The sequence below is a fragment of the Cydia pomonella genome, chromosome 19, assembly GCF_033807575.1.
Source record: "Cydia pomonella isolate Wapato2018A chromosome 19, ilCydPomo1, whole genome shotgun sequence".
NCBI classification, from domain to species: domain Eukaryota; kingdom Metazoa; phylum Arthropoda; class Insecta; order Lepidoptera; family Tortricidae; genus Cydia; species Cydia pomonella.
In genome coordinates this window covers 13956406-13979804 of record NC_084721.1, presented here as the reverse complement: position 1 = coordinate 13979804, position 23399 = coordinate 13956406, and the positions used below count along the sequence as shown (strand labels likewise).

At 36.8% G+C, this 23399-nt stretch overlaps 1 protein-coding gene across 1 annotated transcript in view; it reads left to right on the top strand.

Annotated features, from left to right (window-relative positions):
- The window catches only part of LOC133528313 (protein doublesex), a 355787-nt gene extending 332695 nt beyond the window's left edge, over nt 1–23092 (top strand). The window contains exon 4 of the mRNA XM_061865655.1: nt 12278–23092. The gene's annotated coding sequence lies outside the window, so the exon portion shown is untranslated. The remainder of the gene's footprint in view (nt 1–12277) is intronic.
- Nucleotides 23093–23399: the final 307 nt, after the last annotated feature.

The window sequence follows — 23399 nt, the reverse complement described above, 5'->3', positions numbered from 1 at the left end:
TTCCATCGAATTTACACAGTCGTGAGTCATACGTTGGTTCGTGTCATACACGTAGACGCGCAGATTTACCAAATCTAACCTTTAATAATATGACAATACGAGTGAAGGCACGCGTCGTCGTGAATGACACGATTTAAGCTGATTACAAGCTTTTATTTCACTTTAACTATTAGTATGTGTGTAGTTTTGTTACTAGAATAGAATATTTTTTATTCGTAAACACAAACAAGACACATTACATTATATAATATAACTAAAACAAAGAAAGTATAAAGTGCCACGAAATGGTCTCATCTCAGCATGTTGCTGGTGGCTTCCAGCGCTGTACTTCCGATGAGACCATCAAGTGAGAAATATCACGAAAGGTAACAGACAAGAAGGAGAAAGACATAAAATAATATAAATTGAAAAATATTTAAGTAATAGATAACGACTAAATTAAGTAAAGATTATTTATTATCGTAAACATAACACTGTATCGGTCCGGTCCAACCATACCTTGGCTGAACATTACAGTTGCATACGCAACAAGCGCCGACGGTAGCTACACGAACTAAAAGGCAATGACAGACCAGACCAATATCGAGCGTCCATTAAATCAATTTTACAAGATGAAGATTTTTTAGAAATGTGGGTCAAATCTTGGAAGCTTAATTTGGCCCACTTCCCGATTTCCGATTGAGCTAAAATTTTGCAAACATATGCAAATCGAATGAAAATGCAATATTATGATGACATGGAGCTCATTTGATGATGGAGGCAGGAGGTGGCCATGGGCCAATTGTGTAAAGTTTTTGCATGCTAGTATTATTATTATTATATACATATAGCAGAATAAGCAACAAATTGTCACCTGTGGACACGAAATACGTACTTATTCTATGCAAATAAAGTTATTCTATTCTATGGGAACTCTGTTTATAAAACAAACAAAATAGAGCAAAAACAGGTTTTGTATGTAAAACTTAAATTCGTTGTATTCTTTTTACTATGGTATATGTATTTTTTTAGCTACATAAACGTATTACAGGACTAGATATGCCTTATCCTATTGTAACTACAAAGTTTAGGAGCAATCTAGGTAGTCGTTTTAAAATGAGAGCGTAACTATGTTTCTATGGAGACCCTTGCTGGGGACCCTTAAATGACTACTATTACAAGTCTACCACTTAAGAGGGAAGAATGCGATCCTAGCGAAATAACGGTACTTTTTCTATGAAATTCCATTTCGGGAGAAAACGTTTTCTACTAACTAAATCTCAACAAATCACTTTGATTTTGATGTCGATCGCTTCAGCATAATATATTCTAGGTTTCTGGTTTCACTTTGAAAAAAAATCTATTTTTTTGTATTGCAAGTAAAAAAAAAAGAAAACCTATAAACCTAGTTTATCATTGTGTCAATAACATACTAAAAATCATGGAGACTAAAATATTTAGTTAGTGGAAAAACATTTTCTCTTTTTTTACAGACGATCACGTGGTATAGTTCCCTCTTAACCGCGGCAGTTGGAAAGAAGTTATTATACTTAACCACGGACTGCTGGAAGGCTTAGTTGCGTGCTGATTTGTATTATGTTAAGTACAAACTAAACATTTACTCAGAAAACTGAGCTACCTTCTACTAGACACGGCACAATTACTTTACAAACTGCTGAGCTAAAGTAAGGATACCAAGCATGAAGAATTCCGTTCAATTCTAATCAACGTTTGGGCAACACTGGTCACTACCGACTATATAAGATAGGAGATCGTTACAAAATTAAAATAAAATATCGTTTTTGTGATATATTGGGTAAACATACCTATAATGAATTTTGACGACCAGTTTGGCCTAGTGGGTAGTGACCCTGCCTACGAAGCCGATGGTCCCGGGTTCAAATCCTGGTAAGGGCATTTATTCTGTGGGACTTAGTCAATTTGTGTAATAATGTCCTATAATATTTATTTATTTATTTAATGGCTCGATACATTCTCCGATTGTTATGGAATAAGGACCTCCCGGCCGCCGTGTTGCGGCTGTTGCGAGAGCAAAGACCAGGGCCAGATTTGGGACCATAACATTTAAGAGGAAAGGGGGCGAAACTAAGCACGTGACGAGACTGCGTCTCCATACGAAAGCTTCCCCATTTTCCGCTCTGGATATTAATGTAAATAAATAAATAATAATATTTGGGGACAGTCTTACACAGATCTACCTAGCCCCAAATTAAGCAAAGCTTGTACTATGGGTACTAGGCAACGATAAATATATACTTATATACATAGAAAACACCCATGACTGAGGAACAAATATGTGTCTTTCATCACACAAATAAATTCCCGTACCAGGATTCGAACCCGGGCTCATCGGCTTCATATAGGCATGGTCCCTACCCACTAGGCCATGGTCGGCCGGATATTAACATTTTGGAATATATTTTAAAGCAATTTGACGTATTTCCAGTTAACGTGAAGGACACACGAAACGCGAAGGATCGCGGCCGCGAAGCATTTCTTTTCATTCATCTAAACATGACGACCGGTTTGGCCTAGTGGGTAGTGACCCTGGCTACGAAGCTGATGGTCCCGGGTTCAAATCGTGGTAAGGGCATTTATTCGTGTGATGAGCATGGATATTTGTTCCTGAGTTATGGGTGTTTTCTATGTATTTAAGTATTTATAAATATTTATTTATTATATATATCGTTGTCTAAGTACCCTCAACACAAGCCTTATTGAGCTTACTGTGGGACTTAGTCAATTTGTGTAATAATGTCCTATAATATTTATTTATTTATTTTATTTTATTTTAAACATGCCTCAGAGGCATAGAGTCTATCGCGCGACGCAAGAGCGACAGAGGCAGATAACGATGGCGGTAGACCCTCAGGCCGTGTATGATAGACGTAGAAATTAACCTTATAAGGCAGGTGATAATATCCAGGTATAGATGCAGCAGCCTGTGGGTTTCTTGCTAAGTATAACGAATACTGACAGATACAGTTTTGGTATTAATAGGATAGAAATCAACCTTACGAGGCAGGTGACACTATCCAGATATAGGTGCAACGGTCTGTTAAGTTTTTGACATGTATAACGTTTACTGATTCATTTTCTGTACCATAGCGTCATTATACTTTAGAAAAAAATAGAATTTTTACATTGTTATTGCGTAGTAATTTGAATTTTGACATAAATTTCACATAAATTCATTACACGGCTATAAACAAAAGCTCTAAACGTAATAAACTAACATTTTATTGCCTTTTGCAATTAATGAGTATAAATTAACGTAATTTAACCTTTAAGTTCCTAGTTGTTAAAGACCAGTGCCGAACTGTGAATCAACTTTATTAATAAATAATAAAAATATCGGTACGTTTTGACGCTTGAAGAGTAATTAAATCGGACCAAAAAGTTCAAACTATGTACCTAGCACAAGCGGTAAATTATTTATGATTTACGAGTATACATTATTTTTAAAAGACTAAAAATGCAAATGCCCTTAGCACTTGCTGACTTCGTCACATATTTCATATGAGACATTTATTTATTTTCATGTATTTACAGTTACAAGTTTTTTTTTACAAAATATATATATACAGAGGTATTACTATAACTAGCTTAAATTTAAAATAGGCCCTTGAGGCATTGTACCAAGGGTGCTGGCGGCATTTCCTCCTTTTTATATAATATTTTTTAAATATACACCGTATATTGTATGGAAATGACAGATGATTGAATTAACGGTTCCTTGTAAACGGTTATATTATATTTAATCACAACACAAGGAGCCTGGTGAATTGAAGACCCCAATCGAAACTTAAATGTACGAAAATGATCACGCCACATTTTCTTTACATCTGTCAATACACAAATGAATACCTTTCTATTGGCATATGTCGGTAAGATGGTAATCTTCCCGAAGCTACCGTAGCAAACTTGGCACCTGTCAAATCCTTTTACTAACCTATAATCTAAGGTATGTTACCCTCAAACCGGATTATAACGTGTCACCGTACAGGAACTGTCGATTTAAAATAATGACGGCCGAGTCCGTCCCCCGCGACTGGTTTGCAACTTTGTTGCAGCAGTTAATTGTTTACTTTTTATTTTGCGCGCGATCCGGTCTGGTGTGGGGTTGTCGGACATTGGCCTACTGCGCGATACGGATTGTCTGATAGCGGATAGGTAGCTTAGGGTTCATCCTTTTAAGGTGCAGTCGTTTCAGAAAACGGAGTTTTAAAAAAAAATTATAGAGCTTTTGTGGATCACAATACGGCTGCCGTAAATTTGACTAGCAATCTTGAGGATTTGGAGGATTCGAATCAATCAAGTTTTTGACTTTCTCTCGATAAAAAAGTCACGAACATAGGTCTAAAATGCAATTTAAAAATTTGTAACAAATTATGCACAAAACCTAAAAATATGAAAATTGCTTCTAGACATCGACAATAGGTAATTATCATGTTTGAGGGAACTTATCGATTAATTTCTTTTTATTATTTAAACGTACAGAAAATTAATAAAAGACATATCCGCATGCAAAATGTATACTTACGGTTATAAGTATAGATTTGAATACAAGAAATTAATACGTATGGTTAATTGCTAGAGAGTACATTCAGTTAAATGAAACATTTTTTACGCCCGAGCGAAGTCTTCTTCCTCGCGTTGTCCCGGCATTTGCCACGGCTCATGGGAGCCTGGGGTCCGCTTGACAACTAATCCCAAGATTTGGCGTAGGCACTAGTTTTTACGAAAGCGACTGCCATCAGACCTTCCAACCCAGAGGATAAACTAGGCCTTGTTGGGATTAGTCCGGTTTCCTCACGATGTTTTCCTTCACCGAAAAGCGACTGGTAAATATCAAATGATATTTCGTACATAAGTTCCGAAAAACTCATTGGTACGAGCCGGGGTTTGAACCCGCGACCTCCGGATTGCAAGTCGCACGCTCTTACCGCTAGGCCACCAGCGCTTAGACTACGCGCTTAGGGTGGGGTCTTAAAAAAACTACTGCATTTTTCATGTCCATAACCAAACTGAAATAGATGTCATATACTTAAAAAAAGTGACATACCCCTACATACACCCATACAGACACATACACCTCCATACACACACACATACCCCTTCAGTGACGGAGGCACCACTCCCAGCCACTCCTCTCCTGGAGGGCCTCTGCCTTTGGAGGGCTTTGTCTCTTTCGCTTTAGTATATGACATCTATTTCAGTTTATAATGTATATATAATAGTGTGACTACTTAAAAACACGAATCAAAATATTTAGTAAAAACTTTCCAAAGTTGTGTTACGAACCCTTTCAGATACACAAAGATAAGGCAAGAGTCAATCCACAATGACATCACTACATTGCAAATTGCTCGGTAAAAAATATGACTGAACTAGGGTGTGTGCGTGCCACTGGACGAACTAAGAGGAACTGATGACTATTGTTATACCTTATCGTATCGTAATAAGGTATACGATTAGTCTAATAATTACTGATGGTACAACAGCAACACTCTTCACTGACCTAAGGTGAACCTTAAGTGTTTGCAATAAGGTGCACCTATTATTAGCTAACAGTGTTAAAGATGGTACACCGTAACCATTATCCGAACATTTAGGAATCCGAGTTCGACGTTTAATTAAATCTTGAACGCAACGACTGTTCGTCGCTACCTATATATGTCAAACTTTGTAGAATCCGTCTACTAAAGTATAGGTGGCATTATAAATGTCATGTTTTCATAGAAATTGGTCATTAATCATGACATTGCCACACTTTATCGTTGCAAATTCCATGCAGAGTTAAATTAATATTGATAATTACTCCTGTATAATCTTCATGAAAAATATATTATACGTCAACGGGAGCATAGAGCTTCCCTTCCCTCAATTATTCCTTCAAATCTGTTTTAAAATTTAAAATCCCGGACTTGTTTTTACTACGTCCAAAAGAGAGGTATGGGCAATGTGAATGTCATCTCGCCTTGTGTGGTAGGGCACAGCACAGCAGATGTCATTCCAGATCTAGAGCAGAGTCCAACTGGGGAAGCACCTCCACCTTACAAAAAACCGCAGCCAAATAACACTTGACCCTACTCATAGTGTTGTGTTCCTGCCGGTGAGTAAGGTTGCCAGAGCTCAACGAGGGGGGTGGGGTTAGGGTCGGCAACGCGCATGTAACTCCTCTGGAGTTGCAGGTGTACATAGGCTACGGAGACTGCTTACCATCAGGCAGGCCGTATGCTAGTTTGCCACCGACGTCGTATAAAAAAAAAACGTTTTATTTATCAAAGACCATTATCGAATGCCAGACGCAGAATTCTCAGTTTTCAAATGTAATAATATAATTACCTCACCTTTCTTGGATCTTCGAAGTCAGTGCGTGACCGCGTCTTGAGTGAGACGTCGCGGCGAGATAATTATCTCAAGTAGCTTGACAGGCGAAGATAAGTGTAAAAGTGAGTGAGTAATTGTTCATATACTCGTGGCTCTATATTCGTTATCTTGTTGCTATCATGTAAGGGATATTCTTACTGTTGTTATATTTTTGTATCCATTTTAATAATATTTATATTATGTAGAAATAGTTTAATATAAAAATAATTTGTTTTACAAGGGGGCAAAGTTGTTGTTTAACTCTTCGTGCTAATATACCCGAGCAAGCGAAAGATTCAAAAATTGAACCATGAGCGTAGCGAGTGATTCGAGAATGGAATCTTCAGCGTAGGGTTGAACAAACTTTACCACCTAGTGAAACTAAATTTTTCACCACACTAACGTGAGCAAAATAGTAACTATAAAACATTACAAATCAAATCCAAATGAACGCTATTAAATATTTAACATTCAATATCATCACTTTAAAGTTAATCCACCAGCCAAAATGAGGACTCAACTCGAAAGTTACATTTAATTACTTCGTCACTTTTGTGGATAAAATGCAACTTTCTCATCAGTTTTTGATGTATCCAGAGAGGCTATACCAGCTGGTGTGGTAAAATTATCTAATTGGGCGTTAATCACCAGGTAAGTAGGTACAGTCAACCAATTTGAATCCTAGGCCACTATAGAACCTTGTCGCCTTAACTACTCACTACATGACATGCATCACTCAATAAGCACTGTCGTAGAAGTCATTATGACATGGTTTTATAGTGGCCTAGGATTCAAATTGTTTTTTTTTTTATTTTATACTACGTCGGTGGCAAACAAGCATACGGCCCGCCTGATGGTAAGCAGTCTCCGTAGCCTATGTACGCCTGTAACTCCAGAGGAGTTACATGCGCGTTGCCGACCCTAACCCCCTCCCACCCCTCGTTGAACTCTGGCAACCTTACTCACCGGCAGGAACACAACACTATGAGTAGGGTCTAGTGTTATTTGGCTGCTGTTTTCTGTAAGGTGGAGGTACTTCCCCAGTTGGGCTCTGCTCTAGATCTGGAATGACATCCACTGGCTGTGCCCTACCACACAAAGCGAGATGACATTCACAATGCCCATACCTCTCTTATGGACGTAGTTTAAGGACGTACCCGGGTCCAAAAACGTTCTCATGGTTGACCGTACCTTATAAAACATTTCGCCACAGTTCAGTTTTGAATCTATTTCGCCTTAAAATGATTAGTTATACAATTATTGTATCCACTAGTGCCTCTGTGAGCTGTAGACCTAGCGAACCCCCGCGGCTCCGCTATTTTATTAAATTTCCAAAAAAAGAGAAAATTACCCGTACCTTAAACGCATAGTACTGTACCTTATTATACTATTATCGAGTCTGCTCACGAAATTTCACGAGTTGAGAAATGCTATATAAAAATGAGAACAGCCGAACATTACGTAGGTGGGTATAGTAACGGCCAGTATTGGCCGAACGTTAATTAGAATTGACCATATTGAAAATTAACCATTACAAATTGAACCGTAAACCGTAACGGACGGTTACAGTTTACGGTACACTGGTAATGGCACCAATTATGAGACATTTAACAGAAAATTTGGAGTAGATATTTTAGATATTTCACCGATACCTGTACGTCCCGGGCAAGCTCGCCGGCCGAATTTCACCTTCCCATACAAACGGAGTTACGTTCTCATTTTTAAAACTACGTGTTGGATTGTAATGAAACTTTGCACATACAATGAAATGAGGTATATCTATATATATAGTTCTATAATTAGTTTGTATAGCACCAGTTTATAAAACAAACGGAATAGAGCAAATACAAGTGGTATGAAAAAATTAAATTCGCTGTATTTTTAACTATGGTATCTGAAGCTACATAAACTAATTACCGGCATAGATCTATATATCTTATCCTAGTACAAAGTTTCAGAGCAATCTAGCTATTCGTTTCAAAATGAGAGCGTAACTACGTTTGTATGGAGAGCCTAGCTTGATGGGAACTCTTAACCCATTATGACATTACATACTTAATTATTTTATTATCTATTGCTGGCACTGTACACTGAAAAATTGACTTATTGTTTATTCTATTTTAGTTTAATTTAAGTTAATTTAGTTTAGTAATTAAGTTAATTTAAGGTAGTCTTATGTAGTACAAATTTTATGTATTATAAGGACCCATTTGCATGCTGACAAAAACGGCTTAAAAGGCTAAGACATGTAACTTTTGTAACACCTTTTATGTAAACCCTTTTTATGTGTAAATAAATGATTATGAATTAATAATTCAGCCTATATACGGCGAGAGGGCTCGGGCTATAGTCCAAACGCTAGCCCAATGCGGATTGGGGAATTTCTTCGCAGATGTATGCAGGTTTCCTCACGTTTGACGACCGGTTTGGCCTAGTGGGTAGTGACCCTGCCTACGAAGCTGATGGTCCCGGGTTCAAATCCTGGTAAGGGCATTTATTCGTGTGATGAGCATGGATATTTGTTCCTGAGTCATGGGTGTTTTCTATGTATTTAAGTATTTATAAATATTTATATTATATATATATCATTGTCTAAGTACCCTCAACACAAGCCTTATTGAGCTTACTGTGGGACTTAGTCAATTTGTGTAATAATGTCCTATAATATTTATTTATTTATTTATTTATTTATGTTTTCCTTCACCGAAAAGCTAGTGGTAAATAAGTAGTGCCTTTAAATACTTTACAGGATTTGCATCTCCTTATAGGTGCCTCATCCTTTACTATACTTACTCGTACGAAAGCATTTTTGCCCAAGCTGTTTTGCCAAAGCGTACACCTGGAGCTCAATTCAAAGTCGTATTAAAATAAGATCAGAACCGTAATTGTAAAATCAGAATCGGTTTCCTGTTGGACTATACTTGCCGCGGTGTCAATTGGGGAGTCAACAGGGGGCCTAGCCAAGAAAATCGCTGATAGAAAACGACAATCCCAAATTAAATACGACGAATTTGACGACCGGTCTGGCCTAGTGGGTATGTATGCCCTACCTAAGAAGCCGATGGGCCCGGGATCGGCGGGATCGAATCCCGGTGAATGCATTTATTTGAGTGATGAACAAAGACATTGGTTCCTAAGTCATTGATGTTTTCTATGTATATAAGTATGTATTTATCTATATACGTATGTATATCGTCGCTTAATACCTATAGTACAAGTTTTTCTTAGTTTATTGATATTTATTGATTTAATAATGTATTGAAATAGTCACGTGTCTTTTCATAGCATCTCAAATCTGTCATCCCTATACATATTTTCTTTTCGTTTGTCGTTTGTCGACGTATGTCACCTTGATGGGGGCCGATGGGGGCCTACCCCCAGCTACCGTACCGTCCGTACCTTTTATGCGTAATACTATCTGCACTACTGTTGCGAGTCCCGCTCAATAAGACCGTGGAAGTGCGAATGAGATAACATGATTTACAACCTATTGCAGCAACCTATACGATAGTAATCTTAAAATAATTAAAACAACGTAAATAAGCTCTGTACTTCATTATGAATATTAATCGAACCTTTTTTAAACCAGTACCTTGCTATGTCCCTGACCCTATTGGAGCGCAGATGTTAAATTTATACCATTCTTCCTATCTTTTATATTATCCGTTATTCATTTATTCCATTGTTATCATGTTCATCAGTACATAAATTTCTTATATTTCAGTTTTAGTCAGTACATCATTCATACCCTGCTAGGACATATAATAAAGGACATGTTACTTAAGATTCCCCGGCAAGCTTGGCCGAAGGGCCTTGGGAAGGTTAAACCCATACACACGGAGTTTCGTTCTCATTTTGAAACTACGTGTTGCATTGGCATGAAACTTTGCATATACAATGACATGAGATATATCTAGGCCTGTAATTAGTTTATAGCTCCAGCTTATAAAACAAACAAAATAAAGCAAAAACCAGTTTTATATGAACTTAAATTCGCTGTAAGCTTTTAACTAGTGTATCTGAAGCTACATTAAGTAATTACAGGACTAGATATACCTTATCCTATTGTAAGTACAAAGTTTCAGAGCAATCTAGCTAGTCGTTTTAAAATGAGAGAATTTGTATGGAGAACGAGCTTGCTGGGGACCCTTAAGCCTTTATAAGGCAGAGGGAATCTGAATCCCACATGATTTTCAACTTTATTTCAAAGACTTAGGGTTCAATTTTACATAATTCCTGACACCCTTATGCCTTATAATGGGTTAATAATAATAACAAAATTAAAATTATCATACTATAGACAGGCTCTCCTAACTCTGTATCGTGTTTGATATGACAGAGTGTGCAAGTATAATTTCATACAAGCTTGAGGTTTATCGAATTCAAACTGTCGTGAGACATACTAACATCAAACTCAGTTTACGGTTTACACTCACGTGTTTTAGTCACTCGCTCGGCATGTTTCGGAGAACCTAGCACCACACCACTATGCCCGCCTACTACGACAGCGCAAGACCTCCCCCAACCGGTTCTCTCAGCGCGCTACTGATGCTGCTCGCTCTGTTAGTGCTTGAGAAAGGAGACCTAGGCTCTTCTAAACATGTCGCGTGAGTGACTAAAAATGGTGCAGAGCTTAGCCTGACTTGGGATAATGAAAGTAGAAACTAGAAAATGACGGCATATTAAAAAAATAGCATATCGTAACACCGCAATCAATAATGCACAAAAATTATCATTAATAAAGATTACCGAAGTGGCGAAGCTGATATTTTTGTTTTCACTATCTAGAACTATATAAACGATACCAGGTATACCGGGAACCGGGATAGACTGCCGGTAAAAACTTTAAGTCCATTTCGGTAAAAATAAGTATTCTTCAGCGCCGATGTCGACATTTGTTTCTAGTTAGAAAAAACACCTCCGGGAACAGTAACAGATCAGTTGATCTGTTACTGTTTCCGGAGGTGTTTTTGATTAGTCGACCGCAATTCTCGAACATCACTAAACAGCTCGTTCCATAATATCAGTGTTGACCGAACGTTAATTAGAATTGACAGTTGTCCATTACAAATTGAACGGTTCAATTTGTAATGGTTAATGGTCAATTCTAATTAACGTTCGACCAACACTGCGTAATATCGTACAGATATAACAGGTTGGAATACTTGGAATCACATGAAGGCCCAGCGGCGCCGGTGTGGATACTTTGATTACGCATGACGCGTGCGTGATCATGACTGCCTAGAACTGAGAAGCTGAAAAGCTTTAGGCTGTTTATAATATTATAGCGTCATACAACACAACCTCCATACATCACCGCGTTCCTCGCCTGCCTTTTACTATTTGTGGCTTTCCATCAGAGAAGGGTCCTTATGCTTCATCTGCAATAAGGACGTTTCTATCAGAAATACTGCTGGAATTTCAGATGGAAGTGGCCTTATTGCAATTCATAAGGAAATGGAAAGCCACATTTTAGCATTTTAGCTAAAATCAGTCGGCTGTTATTTATGACTTTTAAACGTAAAATCCGATATTCCTGGCCGCTCGCTGCCATATGCACAATTTTAGGCATAAGTATTTACATTTAATGACGCTTTTTTAGAATTTTAAAATCTTAGAACTAGGGACAGACAAAGGCATCTGTGTCGTCGAAAAGTTCCCAACATTGCAAAATTTCCACATGGAAAAATGTTGGGAAAATTCTTAATTGTTTATATTAATCTAAATTTTCCATTTCCAAAGTGAGAGTTTCCTGGGAAATATTCCTGAAATTTCCAAGAACATTTTCAACATTATCGTAACTTTCCTCAACATGAACATTGGACATTTGTAACCGCGACTGTTTTTAATGGGCATTTAGATTTAGACGATGGATGTTTTTAACCAATTTTATTTTTATTTTCAGACGGCGCACGAGCCCACTGAGCCATCTACTTCGGCCAAACCCGAGTAGGCCCGAGGCCGACCCGAGGCCGACCCGAGCCCGACCCGAGAGGACCCGAGTGGGCTATTCCGGACTTTACCTAGTTTTATATGTGCTATACGTGTTACAACACGCATATTTGTATATTATCACGGACATTAAGTTGGAGAGTGGTTACCTTATCTTGTTAACCCGGTCCTTGAAGTAATTATTCCCAGATATATTAAGAAAACCAGTGAATACTTTGCCTGATGTATAATGAACAGTTGTTAAGCAACCATGAGAATTATGGTATTTCTTGTGGACATGTTGCAGCTAGAAATTTCATATCATCGGTAATAAAATTTAACCACACTGTGGTTTGGCGGAAAACCACATTGTTTGTAATATTGAATAAACATAAAAAAGGAAGTAACTATAAGATCATTTTCACAATGTCTGATCCCATATCGGGTGTAGGTATCCACAATATCGGGACGCGGGGTGTACTTGGCGCGCTGCTTCAGCGGTCACGCACAGAACAGCAAACATTATACACACATATATACGCACACAAACAAAAAATATCGGTCCGACATTTTTAATTTTGACGACATTATTAATGAGCAATAAAGATATTTTTAAATCGTGGCAACACTGAATGGGCCCTACGGAAGACCAGCGCTGGCTTCATGCTGAGTTGGGTCAATTTCGTGATCCGCACTTAATGTTATGTTCTACTGTTTTTGTTGCCTGTACATGTTCGTATGTGTTAATAGTGACTGTCACGAATAAATGTATTTTATCTTATCTTTAAAATGAATAAGTTAATACAGAAAACCACATTATATGTCATACATTTTACTTGCATCCGATATAGGATTGTACAATGTGAAAACGCTCTTAATGGTGCGGTAAAGTACGGCCCAGAAAACAATTTTACGCCGAGCCGAAGGCTAGATACCCGGTTTTGAAACTATAAGGCACCGTCATGACTGTAATTGTAATTATTAACAAAACGCCCTTTAGAAAAGATCAATGTTAATAGTGATTGCTTAATGGCCTGGTCCAGTGGCGGGGCAAGACCAAAATTTTATGTGGGCAAGGTACATTAAGCGAGGCCCTCTGGTGGCGTAAGAAATAACGAACATTTTTACGTGTGTCCGAGATATAAGTACTTATTTGAGGCGCGAGGCCCCTCGGACTGCGAGGCCGTAGGCGGTGGCCCACGTCGCCGACGCCGAACGCCGCCTCTGGCTTGGTCTCCAGAATGTATAAAATAAACAAGCGCAGTTTTAGAAAATATTTTCTGCATCATTCATTTTAAAAATATTTAAGAACATGATATAAGTACCAACCACAGTGTGGGGATACTGTATTATCATCGATTGTATGAACTATTCAATGGTCACCTTTCCAAGTCGGCGAAAACTACGCGATTGCGAGTAAAGAGAACATTAATACCATGTTTAATTTGCAATAGTTTTTTTTTTACAGCAACACAATGTCGAGACACCTGTCATACTTACATAAACTACGTGTAAAAGCATAAATGAATCATAATGGGTGATTCCCGTTTCTTATTCGTAAATACGAGTATAATATAGGTATTTGTATTTATGTTATAGCAACCGCAAAAGGTTCCTTTTGGGCATCCGCTAGCACGCGCGTGTGTACGGAGCGGGCGAGTGGGTTAACGAAAAATAGTATGAGCGCCGCTGACGCGGACGCATGCGGTTTTTACGTCTACAATTTCACCCGCGCGCGCGCCCGCGCTGGCTAACGTTCTTTGACATGGAAACCGATGTTTTTCACGAAAGTTATTCACGAGTTAGAAACGGGAATCTGGTTTTGGGGAGTAAGTGTTGAATTTGTGTTATGTTTGTCACATTATTTTAGGTCTTAATACCATACCAATCAAAAATTTCTTCCAAATGTTTAGTTCTTATAGATTTATCGGGAATGGCCAAATATCTTTTGTTGTTTACAAACGAAAAGTAACTTAACTACATATTTATTTTGACAATCTATATCTAAACCATACACCTTAGTTTATGTACCTAATATTTCATTTAAAATGCATTGTTTTATCAAAAATAGGTACAAAACATTCAATAAATTCCACTGGCCTAAGTACACAAAAGGTTACATATATCACATACAAATAAGAAGCCTGAAAATATTACACTCCGTTTTTGGACAGTCGTATAAAAATACGTAAAATGTACATATTTCCACCACATTATTAGTTTGTATAAAAGAAGAAACTTTAAAAACCGTACACTGAAAATAATAATTGGCCAAACTCATTGTTAATAAAGAAATCAATTTCTCTTGAAAACTAATTCTGTACCTAACAGGTACCGTACCACATAGTTCGCAAGTTAGTTGTGTAAGTAGTAACAATAGTTATTTGTTTTACAAGGGGCAAAGTTGTTGTTTGACCGCTCGTGCCAATATTGATACCCGAGCAAGCGAAAGATTCCAAAATTGAACCACGAGCCTAGCGAGTGGTTCGAAAAGTGAAATTTTGATCGTTGCGAGGGTTTGAAGGCACGAAGGTTAAACAAATTTTTCCATCAAGTGAAACACTACATTTTTCACCACACCAATGTGACGAAAATACTAACCGTAAAATATCGAACAAAATCAAATCCAAATAAACGTTATTCATCAATCAAAATCATCCAAGCCAACAAGGAAACAACTTAAAATTTGCATCAGATTACTTTGCCTCACATGTGGCTAAAACGCAACTTTCTCATCAGTTTTTGAACAATCAAGAGAGCCTTTACCAGCTGGTGTGGTGTAAAATATTTTGTTACTTTTATGCAAACATTTCTCTCAGCGTAGTTTGAAAGATGTACCGGAACATAGATAGTACTCCAGCCAAGAACCGTTAAGCAATTAATATAGCTATTCCACACCCCTAATGTAATATATAAAGCATGAAATAGGGGTTGGAACGGGCGGGACCCAACACGCTCCTCCCACTTGTAGTCCGCATAAATGTAGTGCCAACAGCATCCAGCTCGATTTTAGAATAGCCATTTATGATACTTACATTTTTTTTTGATAAACATGTTATAGAAATAACTTTGTCTCTACGGAAAAGCAGTGCGACCGAAGGAGAAGTCTAAGCAAAACCACATCTGAAAATGAAATAGCTCCTACTATTTACGATACACGCGCGGAAAGTAGGAAATTCGCAACAAGTGGCGATAAATTAAAACACGACCGAAGGGAGAAAGATATACGAAGTTAAACTAAATAAAAGCATGTAAAAATGGTTAAGAGACCGATATCTACTATATATTAGCCATATTTGTCTGAAAGCTGTTCTGATGGTTATCAGAGTATGGGGCCAAATGTCCATGATTTCTCAGAAACCCTACTTTTCAAGCATACGAGTACTTGGGGGGTCAAAACGGTAGCCTTTAAGGTCTATCATTACCCAGTTGATTTATTGATCGAGTTTGATTACATACGTGAAAACGATCCGAAAACTAAGTGGGTACAATACAAGACATTTACAGGTTGAGCTAAAAATACGTTGACAAATATTTTTTTACTAACGCAATTAGTGTACGAAAGCGAAACGATAGGGATCCCTTTTGCACACTAAAATTATCTTTTCACCACACCAACAGGTAAAGGCCCTCTTGATTGTTCTAAAACGAATGAGAAAGTTGCATTTTATCCACATGTGGAGCAAAGTAATCAGATGCAAATTTTGAATTGTTTCCTTATGTTAGCTAGTAGAATTGACTTTTAAATGATGATTTTGAATGATTATTTATTTACTACGTTCTTTTGGATTTAATTTCATTTGAATTTTTTGGTATTTCATAGTTTGTAGTTTCCTCGTGTTGGTGTGGTGAAAAAATTTGTTTCACTCGGAGGCAAAGTTTGTTTAACCCTCGTGCATTGAAACCCTCGCAACGCTCAAGAATCTTTCGCTTGCTCGGGTATCAATATTAGCACGAGCGGTTAAACAACAACTTTGCCCCCTTGTAAAACAAATAACTATTAAACGTCACTAAACATGTCACAAACAGAAACCCAAGTCTAAAAATAAACTACACAATACGAGTTATTCTCACTAGTTACCACTACCACCAACTGGTGGGAATAACCGAAAATACCAACAGAATAGATGATGGTATTAAGAATCCGCAGTAAGCTCTGCCGAACTTCACCTTCCCATACAAACGGAGTTTCGTTCTCATTTTATAACCACGTGTTGCATTCCAATGAAACTTTACACATATCTATGCCTGTAATTAGTTTATATAGCTCCAGCTTACAAAATAGAGCAATAACAAGTTTTGTATAAAAACTTAAATACGCTGTATTTTTTTACTATGGTGTCTGAAGCTACATTAACTAATTACAGACATAGATATAGCTTATTCTATTGTGTATTTAAGTACAAAGTTTCATATCAATCTAGCTAGTCGTTTTAAAATGAGAGCGTAACTACGCTTGTATGGAGAACCGAGTTGACTGCGGAATCTTTAATATATATTTTTAACAGGTTCTGGGAAAGAAAATACTACTAGTAAATGCCGCAAATCATTCCATCCAGTGTCGTCCGTTTTGTAGTGTCTTAAGAAACACACTTTTTTGCCTCCCGCTTTACCTTTGGCGTGTATTGATGTTTATTTTTAACCGACTTCCAAAAAAGGAGACTCAGTTCGACTTTTTCATGGTACCGCTTGAGATCTTCTTTTATTCGCAGATTACAAAGTTTTTAAATCTTAATTTTTTTAGTATATGACTGGAAAACGTAAAATTATAAGAGTTAAATATAGCTTCGAAACCGTGTTCCTAACTTAGGGGATCCTAGGGAAATTAGAGCCTATTAAGGAATGTAATCCGTCTACAGCGAGACAATTATTTTGTATAAGTTTGATGGGTATGTTGGTAATGCCTTTTTTATATTTTTTATACATATTATAAATTAATTAAGATGTTTATAAATTATGACAGGCCTTAAACCAAGTTTTTTTTTCAGTTTAATTATCAGGATAACTGAATATTTATTGTACATTTTTAGATTGGTGTGGTACAATGCTTAGGTACATAGCGAAACTGTGAAATGTGAATCGTTATTGTCGTTATCGTGTCCAACGTTATTGAAAATATGTAAGTTATATATATATGATCTCTAATTGATAATTATTTGTTTTTTAAATGTACCTAATACTGTATGTAAGAAATTTTTTAAAGATATTTTAGTAGTTATTATTTTCATAGAAGTAGGTGACTAGTCAAAATTTGGGCTATAAACCATATATTATGTTGTCAATCAGTTGCGACTGGAACTAGAAGCACAAAACATTTACATATATTTTTATATTGTACACACATTAAGAATACAACAGTTTTCAATAACGACTACCACTATCTGTATTTGCTTTAGGCCAGAATTACATTTGTAAGTTTTACTTACATAAACATAGATTTTATTATATGCTGCAGTGGCAGCATGGTTTCATTTTTATCACTTGTCACTATGCCCGTCACTTTCGCGCTTACATACCTGTTAGAACGTGACAGGCATGGTGACAAATGATAAAGAGCCGACCATCTTAGCCCTACTGATATACAGAATTTAAGAGGAGTAAACTGATAGCAGCAGCATTTACATTTTTCATTCAGGCATATTTATGTTAAAATACCATTTAGAATGCCACGAAAATAAAAGTTACTTTAAGTGATAAAATATAAAATGTATGAGTAAACGGTAATTTCAATTCGGTAATTTCACGAAAAATACGTCCACCACGGCCACGGTCAGATTTCTCCTTCTAATTCTGTAAATGATATTATGTATTTATTGAGATAGCATTCGAAAAACCTTAATTCGTTATCTACGTCTCGAATATAGATATATAGTTGCGTTATTAGTTACGTAAAATTTACAAGTGTAGTTTCGGCCTGTAACGTACCCAAAAAACCGGCCAGTGAATGTATGAAGCTACCGTCCAGTATATACTTTTCATTTAACTGAATCGTTGTAAAAAATATATCTAACTACTTAATTTACCGTATACACGAAAATTTGATAACAACCACAGTATTGTCATAACGATAGAATTAAGTCAAAATATGGAGGAGTAAATTACTAAAGATTATTATGTACTTTTTTTAATTGCTTAATTCGTAAGTCGAATCATTACGGGATAGCGCATCTTAGTTTTTATAACACTATTATTAGGCTATTCTCGTAATAATTTACTCCTCTCAATAAGAGCTTACATACATAAGAATGCCAACCGGAATTGTCGGTCATTCATAATGTAATGCTATATGCAATGAAGATGAATAGCTGGCTACACACACATTTAGAAAAAGTATGGAGATAAGAGTTCTTAATTTAAAATGGCACTGACGGTTATAAGTTACGAGTGAGTGTGCCTGAAATCGTCTAAAGCACCGCGGAACTATGTGATGCTATATTTTCATCGCTCTGACATCATCGAATGCCTGGTAACTCAAATTGACCCAAGCAGTGTTTGGTAATTACTTATTAAACTTTGCTTGGTTTCCGCCATAGTAATATGAGAAACAAAGATCATCTCTCCCGACAGTCCAACTTTCCCAGTTATCCCTTGGATCTTTTAAAAATAGAACTTTGACTGCCTATTTCGGCAGTTGAGATGTATTTAACATTTATTATGACATTAATTTACCTACTATCAATATGTAAATATCGTGTACATAACTATATGTAGTATTTATAGGTGACATAGTTGGGACTATGTGTTTAATTATTGGTAAGGACTGAAGCGTAGATTTACCCATTTTTAGTTTTAGTACTGTAAAGAACAGAATCCTAATAACTTATAAGATTTTCGGTAGATATAGGTTATGTACATAGTTATACAGGTGGAAAAGTTAGGGCGGGAATATTTTAAATGCTTAAGAAATTAAAAAAAGTTCTTTTTTATTTTAAAAAGGCATTTAGGGTAGTTCTCTATCGTCGAATTTATTTCTTTATCATTAATAGATTTCCACCTTGTATCCAACTATTTGTTCGTTTTAGTGCACTGAATGGTTATTTTGACATTTTGACGGTTTATATGGTTACTTTTCACAAAAGTAAAAAAAGAAGTAAAGATGGTTGCTTGCGCCGGTCAATTCCACACAAAATCTGAAATTATCACAAATCATTATCTGAAATTTCGCATTTTTACTAAATGTTTTTATGTTATTACTGTCTTATTTTGTTAATCACTTTAACTTATTTGCACCAACACTAAAAATAATGAATATAGTTCTGCCAAATAATCTGTTAGTAGAAAAGGCACGAAAATAAAATATCAAGTTTGCGCCTTTTCTTACTTACACTAAATCTCAAAAAAAGAATAATTCCATATAATTCATTTCTAAATAACATAAATAAACATGACGCAGACTTGGACACGCCAAAGTCCATTAAGCTCTAAGATAAAGTTAAAGCTTTTTGACATTGTGTTCGCTCTTTACTTGTAGCGCGTTTGCCGCCTAACCGGGTTATCATACTGGCGAGCGAGCATGACAGCGTTACCTACATACATACCGCTGTCCCGCTCGCACACCGGAGCGGTATGCGGTTCCGCCCCCAATATTCTATCACTAGCCACTGACAAATGTATGAAGAATTGGTGACCAATTTTTCAAAAATGTTTTTAATTTGTCAACTTTTCTGTGAAGTTCTCATTCGAAGTCAACAAAGACATGTTAAACTGTAATATTTTTTATTTAAGACATTTAATGACTAATCCGGCCAAATACAGTGGCGTCACAAATATTGTGATATTTATCCTAATATAAAAAAATCTCCTTTGTCCAATTCGTCAGTCCATTAGGGTTTTAAAAACTAATTTTACGCTAACTTTAATACCTAAAAGCCAAAGTTTCTAGTAGCGCTTTCCTTTATGGAGTATTTTGTAAAAAAAAATCGTCCGATAGATCGAACGTATTCGTCCTAAAATTACATTTTAATCTTCTTACCTGTAAATTTAACTAGTATAGTAATCTTAGCATGTAATTCAATTTTAAGCGAAAGTCCATCACAGTAGATTATGTAATTTAATTTCTATTATATGTGTAAGTTAGTTTTAAGTGTTTCAGAGACGACAGCGACATCTATTTAAGAGAGAACATAACATTTTGTACATTAACTACCTATTCCGTAGCTAACGAGACTTTCTTTTCAATATGTGCAATAGTTCCTCTATCCATTCATTCACTGTATTACGCGTACATGAGTATGCGAATAGAAACGGAAGTCTCTTTCTAACATATAATGCTGTTATAGTCTGGCCAGCGTGTCGCGTCACAAGCAATTTTTATCAAAATAAAAAAACTTCTACATATTTATGTGGCAACATTTTTGCCTAGGTGTCAAATGAGCTGTCAGGGGGCCTACCGCAAAAACTGAAATTCGCAAATTGCGGGGATTTTTCTCTTTTGAACTAAGACGTAATTAGAGTGACAGAAAAATGCTCGCTATTATTATAGCCCAGGTTCAAGTGGTCATTTCATTTTATAGTAATTTTATTGCCAAGAAAGTCTTTTTTGGTTTATCGTGTTTTTCGTGACATGACTCTTGCCAAAGTCTAGAACGAGATTAGAGTAGAACCAAGCTAACTGCATAGGATTTGACAAAGTGTGAAAGTGCCACTGTCAGCATTACACGTCAAAGTCCTATGAAAATACGAAGTTTTATAGTGGATTTATCACACTTTGTTTTTCAGCCTGTGAAGAGTAGGTAGCTAAAACGCTTCACACACCTTACTTAATTCTGTAACTGACGACAAAGATGCAGCTATACATTAGACGTACTACTCGTACGTGTAGCTGCATCCCTGCCGTAAGTTACTGAATTAATAATAATAATAAATCTTTGCTTTAAACCTTACATTTTATATACAATTCATGAACAATAAGAAACAGGTGTATAAGGTTTGTAACATATCAGGTTTTAGGTTTGAGCCTCTGCCTCTCGAACTAGGTCAAAGCCTATGACTCTGGATACAGTGATTCCTCCTAGGTGTGCTCTCGATTTGGTAACAATGGTATAAATCAAATGACAAAAAACTAATATAAAAAAAGAGAAGTAAGCCAACTACTAACAGATATGTGTAAGTATGTGTGTACGACTAGGTCAGTACCTACTTGCGCATGTTCGCAAGTTCATTAAATAAGGTGTGTGAAGTGCTTTAAATGGACTCATTTAATGATTTATAAAATAGCCCCTAAAACTATGTGAGGCAGCGGAGCGGTGCGTGGTAGCGTTCCCATTGGTGCGCGCGTTCCTATTAGCGTTCTTATTGGTGGATTGTTTCATCGCACAACGCTCTGAGGCTCTACCGCGAAAAACGGAATTCCTTTATCTGCCTCTCTATCACTCTTGCATATTCTAGTGCTAGAGAGGCAGATAAAGAAATTTCGAGTTTCATTTTTCCCGGTAGGCCCTCTGGCACCTCGCTACACTCTAGGGGAAACCTGGCCCTAAATGTGCATAGTTCAAAGGGTCTACCGCGAAAATCGAGATTTCGTTATTTGCCTCTCTGTCGCTCGAATACTTATGCAAGAGTGATAGAGATAACGAAATTTCCATTTCCGCGGTAGACCCTTAGGATTTAGTTCGTCTTTAATTTAATATACTTATTCCTTTACGTAACGAAAAATAAACATCATTATTATATTTGTTTTAATTCTTAAGTTTCATAACACGATTAAATCAATTACAGTGCAGACGAATTTAATTCTTAACTGTGTAGATTTTCTTCCTAGCCAGTTGGCCGTGATAAACCGAGCGAAATAAGTGTAGTAAAATTTGTACTGAGGGGCTACCGCGAAAACCGAAATTCGCAAATTGCGGTAATCTTTTTCATTTACTCCAATGAAGGCGTAATTAGAGTGACCGAAAAATGCTCGCAATTGACGAACTTCGATTCTTGCGGTAGGCCCCCTGGAGCGCTTGTGTGGCGACCTCGATTGTCTTATGTACTCTATCTAGCAATTTGCCAGTTGGGCAAATTAAGTGTTAAAAAGAGATGGGTGTTTTTCTAGTGACATTGCTGCCTGGCTAGACTATACCAGCGCTGCCATCTCTTTATGAGAACATTCATCAATATTTCATCAGTTGACAACAAGAATTCACTAAAACCTAGAGACCCTAAGCACGAAGAATTTCGCCTGTTATAGTGCTCCCCACATTGGCTGTTATACAATGTTATATAACATCGTGTGACAGGGACAACATAATAAATTACTATAAATACTATCATGATGTCTTTGTTACACGATGATGTAATTTTATAACAACCAATGTGGGAATCTCAATCGCACGCGCATAATATGTAATGTTAGTTTGAAGGTATTTATTTATGGGCCACTAGTTGCTTGAAATAAAGATTTTAAATTCATAATTATATTGCTGCCCCGCTCGCACAGTGCATGAACAGTATTATAATTACACGCGTGCGATAGAGAGAGTGAGACCGACGCAGGCTGCGGGATGCAGCGCTCCGCCCGTTTTAACAAATTTAATAGTGAATTTTAGTTGTCAATCGGCGATGGTTTTTTACATTGTAACATACACATTTCTTTTTTTTAATAAATAGCATAGCCAATCTGATATTATTGCTAAGTATGTAGCATAATTTATAGGGTAAATGTGACCAGCATCGTACCTATCTCAAGTAACCAACAAATCTAGTTGTACGAAGTTTCATTCTGGTAAATTGTATTAGGTACAAAGAATGTGAAAATTATATTTAAAATGTTTTCTCTTATTCAATAAAACGATTTTTTCGTTTATGCCCGTCTTTTACTTCAATACACGCTGCCACTGCAAACTGGATAAGGTGGGGTAATTTCGTATGTCGGATTATTACGAAAATCAGATGAGAATCAACTCAAAATGTCATCATAACAAGAGTCCCTTTTCGGGTGTATTCCCATCTGCGCCCGCCCCACGTCACGCTCACCACCGTCACGCAGATTTGTATGTAGCGCCTATTCCTATCTGTGCCCGGCGGGGACAAATGGGAATACAACCCTTATCGGACTTATCCGACGGTTTTTGACATTCAGAATCCCAATATACCTTATCGATTTTTTATTT